Source organism: Eptatretus burgeri, chromosome 10 (assembly GCF_056783735.1).
Source record: "Eptatretus burgeri isolate ZD-2024b chromosome 10, Ebu_testis_v1, whole genome shotgun sequence".
NCBI classification, from domain to species: domain Eukaryota; kingdom Metazoa; phylum Chordata; class Myxini; order Myxiniformes; family Myxinidae; genus Eptatretus; species Eptatretus burgeri.
This window is the reverse complement of record NC_140970.1, coordinates 35,475,917-35,479,907: the sequence shown is the minus strand read 5'-3', so window position 1 is coordinate 35,479,907 and position 3,991 is coordinate 35,475,917. Positions and strand designations below refer to the sequence as shown.

Here is a 3,991-nt window from a genome sequence, read left to right as displayed (position 1 = left end):
AGTATATAATGTGTGTCAAGGGGGACGTTCTTAGATCTGTGAACCCCAAACACAGAATCCTCAACTGAATAGTCAAGGCTTAACTTTTGTTTGTGTGTGTGTGTGCAATGGGAGCAATAGGTTGGCGCTTCACTCCCTCCTACTATACACCGTTGTGGACACTCGAGGGCCAAGTCCGAGGTGTATAACAGTATATAATGTGTGTCAAGGGGGACGTTCTTAGATCTGTGAACCCCAAACACAGAATCCTCAACTGAATAGTCAAGGCTTAACTTTTGTTTGTTGATGTGTATGTGTGTGTGTGTCCCAACCCTCACATTCAAAATCTCAACCCCAACCCTCACATTCAAAATCTCAACCCCAACTCAATCCTCACCCAACACAGTCTTTTTTCAAAATGAGATTTCCACCTATATATATATATATATATTTTACGTTTTTTTCTCTTCTTCCAATTCTGTCTTTTAAGGCTTTCAGGTTTGATGACGTAGAAAGGGGGAGTAAGCCTGCACTTTCTTCCCAGAACTTTCTTGATCTTGCTCCCATCAAGCACCATCCGACAAAGAACTACATCGATAGGTTTAGATCCCAAAGAGTGATAGCAACTCCAAAAGTCTCCAAAATATAAATAAATAAAATAATAATAATAATAAATAAATAAATAAATAAATAAAAGCCCCCAAAAAAGTTTCAAGTGTCCAACATAAACCCAACTTTCCAAGTCTTCAAGGTATAACCACATTCCCGTTGAGTTTCCAAGATATGTATCACATTGTGAGTTATCAATCCAGAACCCACATTTCAAGTATTCAAAGTAAAACCAACTTACAAAGTCTCTTAAGGATAACTCATTTACTGATTTTTTCAAAATTTGTGAGTCTCCAAGGTAGGCCCCATATTTAGAACCATCTTGGCAGAACCCTTTTCCTGAGTCTCCAAGGTAGTTATTTAAACCATCAAGGCAGAACTCATTTACTGATTTTTTCAAAATTTGTGAGTCTCCAAGGTAGGCCCCATATTTAGAACCATCTTGGCAGAACCCTTTTCCTGAGTCTCCAAGGTAGTTATTTAAACCATCAAGGCAGAACTCATTTACTGATTCTTTCAAAATTTGTGAGTCTCCAAGGTAGGCTCCATATTTAGAACCATCTTGGCAAAACCCTTTTCCTGAGTCTCCAAGGTAGTTATTTAAACCATCAAGGCAGAACTCATTTACTGATTTTTTCAAAATTTGTGAGTCTCCAAGGTAAAACTTGTATTCTGGCTCATCAAGGTATAACTTGTTCAGTGGGTATTGTCTTGATAACTCACAATGAGTACTATTGCTGTAAAACTCTTTTTCAGGATTTTGCTGGTCTCCAAGGTATAACTCTTTGGTTGGGTCATCAAGGACGAACTCGTTCTGTGGGTCTTGGTCGCTCATAAGGTCTTCAACCAAGCCAACAATTTCGCCCCAAGTTGTAGCAAAAGCAGTATTTTCATTTCGTATTTCAGACACAATTTCCTGTGAGAGAAAATAATAATGTATTAATTAAGTTATTTAATTATTAAATGAGTATGCTTCAATCAAAGTTTGAAAATAGGAAAATAAAAAATCTTACCTCAATAGATAAGAGGTTTGAATCCAGTTCATCAACTTGAAGGTTTAGTTCCATAGAAGACAGAGAGTTCCAAGGAACACCAAAGTCATCCCACTCAAGGTCTTCAACCAAGCCAACAATTTCCCCCAAGTTGTAGCAAAAGCAGTATTTTCAGATACAATTTCCTGTGAGAGAAAATAATAATGTATTAATTAAGTTAATTAATTATTAAATGAGTATGCTTCAATCAAAGTTTGAAAATAGGAAAATAAAAAATCTTACCTCAATAGATAAGAGGTTTGAATCCAGTTCATCAACTTGAAGGTTTAGTTCCATAGAAGACAGAGAGTTTGAGACAAGCACACAGAACACCATTGCCAGCAAGAACAAATGTTTAAAATGGAGCCTGGGTTTGAAGCTTTTATAGAGAAAGACTGGTGGGTGTGGTTTCCTTTGGAAATTCCCTGGGCAAGCCTAGGCAAGCCTTCATTGGGAAATTTTTCAAAACCATAACATCCTGTAATTTTCTAGTGATTTCTTTGTGAGTCAGAGATGAACTGGAAATGATGTAAGAGTGGGCGGGGCTTAGCAAAAGTAGGCGGAGCTTTGGAAAAGTGGGCGTGGCTTAGAAAAAATACCTTATGAAAAGTGGGCGGAGCTTAGCAAAAGTGGGCGGGGCTTAAAGAAAAGTGGGCGGGGCTTAACAAAAAATAACCTGTGGCTCAGGAGGTGGTCAAACAAGAGCATTAAGAGAAGTTTATCATTTCGTAATGGCACAAAAGGGGTATCTTAAAAAATATAAAGATTCAAATGTTTTGTTTGTCAATATTTTAGATGGGGATTATTGTGCAAAGAAAATTAAACTATTGAAGGAATTTGAGAATGAACAAATCTTTATAGGTTCAATGAGTGAGCTGTTCAATTCAATGAGGTTCAACCTCCAAGTTAAAAGGGGAGACAAATAAATATACCTTGGGATAAAAAGGGGATTTATTTTTAGGGAAAAAAAATATAAATCGCTGAAAATCCCCCATTCATTTACATGGGGAAAAGTGAGCCAGAATCAGTATTCTTACCCTACTCATGATCTTGTAGAACATTCTGTCTCTCAAGCCTTCCTGCATGACTGCTTTCACTCTCCTGCCTCTTGCGAGAGCCAGCCCTACAATAAACAGCCTTGGGCTCCACCCCCTACTTTTTCCCTGACCTGCTGGTTCCATGTGAATCCATGACTGTAAATGTGTGGCACCCGAGAGGGCTTTATTTTCACTGTTTAAGTATTGTAAATTGTTCATCTTCATGCAGAATTGCGTTTATGTGCTGGCTCATTCTATTAAGTTATTTATGCCTCCTGAGGTCGATGTGCATCTCCGTTTCTGCCTCCCTTTCAACACAAACTGATTCGGTATGATTGATATTTCCTGGAGTAGTAAATTGGCACAATCACAAGTTTAATAACCGAAAGGGCTTCGACCTCTTTTTAGGGGGTGCAAAACGCGTTCCCTACAGGGTGCTTTCAGCGACCAAAAATGCCTTAAGCATGGTCATTGAGGAGGAAATCTCTGACATGCCCAATCCGGATGCCAGCTGTGATTGCGGCTGTGGCCAAGTGGTTGACATGGGAGCCATTCACATGATATGGTATTTTTTTTCATTGGTGTTTTAGGTTTCCAGTGAAGGAGAACATTAAAGAATATCATTAATGTTTGGAGTTTCTTCCGAAAGCTGTTATTAATATCCCTTAATTATGACATGTTTATGTGTATATATGGAGTGTCTTTAAGTGTGGCCAATGTGTCCCAATAAATGCAGTAAATACAAAAACACCACGTGGGATAACTATGGATAACAATCATTGGTTAGGTTAGCATTGGTGAAAAATTTTGTTTTTAAAGAAAAATATGAAGTGTAAAAAAAAAGAAAAACCTGCAAGCTTTGAGGGTAGTTCAATATCAATGTGGACATTTCATAATAGAAAGTACAAACAGTACAGGGGAGTTGAAGCTTCACCAATGTCAACATATTCCCTGCCCTCTTACACATATGTAGTTGTCCCATCAAAGTTGCCACACCTTGATACCACCTGCTTACAATTTTTTGGACACATGCTTTGGCATATTAATCATTTGTATACTTAATAGCACCTGGATGTTGTTTGAGGGTTGCAAGGGGATCAAAGGCAAAAGGGAACAGGTTTGGGCCATACAGGGGATGAGTTGTAACTTCTCATCCAATCTCTGATGGTCCTTTAAGCTGCTGAATGATATACCAACCTTACACTAACCTAATTGAAATGAAGGTGAAAATCAGTCATTGTTTCCACACCTCCGACACTGACATCCAATTCTTCTGCAACGACACATTTAATGTTTCCTTTAGGAAATGCAGCGGGTTTTTTTTTGTTTTTTTTC

At 38.1% G+C, this 3,991-nt stretch overlaps 1 long non-coding RNA gene across 1 annotated transcript; it reads right to left on the bottom strand.

Annotated features, from left to right (window-relative positions):
- Positions 1-1,162: 1,162 nt before the first annotated feature.
- LOC147018307 (uncharacterized) lies at positions 1,163-2,268 on the bottom strand. The gene is made up of 3 exons (XR_015062789.1): positions 1,863-2,268; positions 1,602-1,765; positions 1,163-1,504 (listed from the first exon to the last, which is right to left on the bottom strand). It is a non-coding gene; the product is annotated as an uncharacterized LOC147018307 (long non-coding RNA).
- Between the last annotated feature and the right edge of the window lie 1,723 nt (positions 2,269-3,991).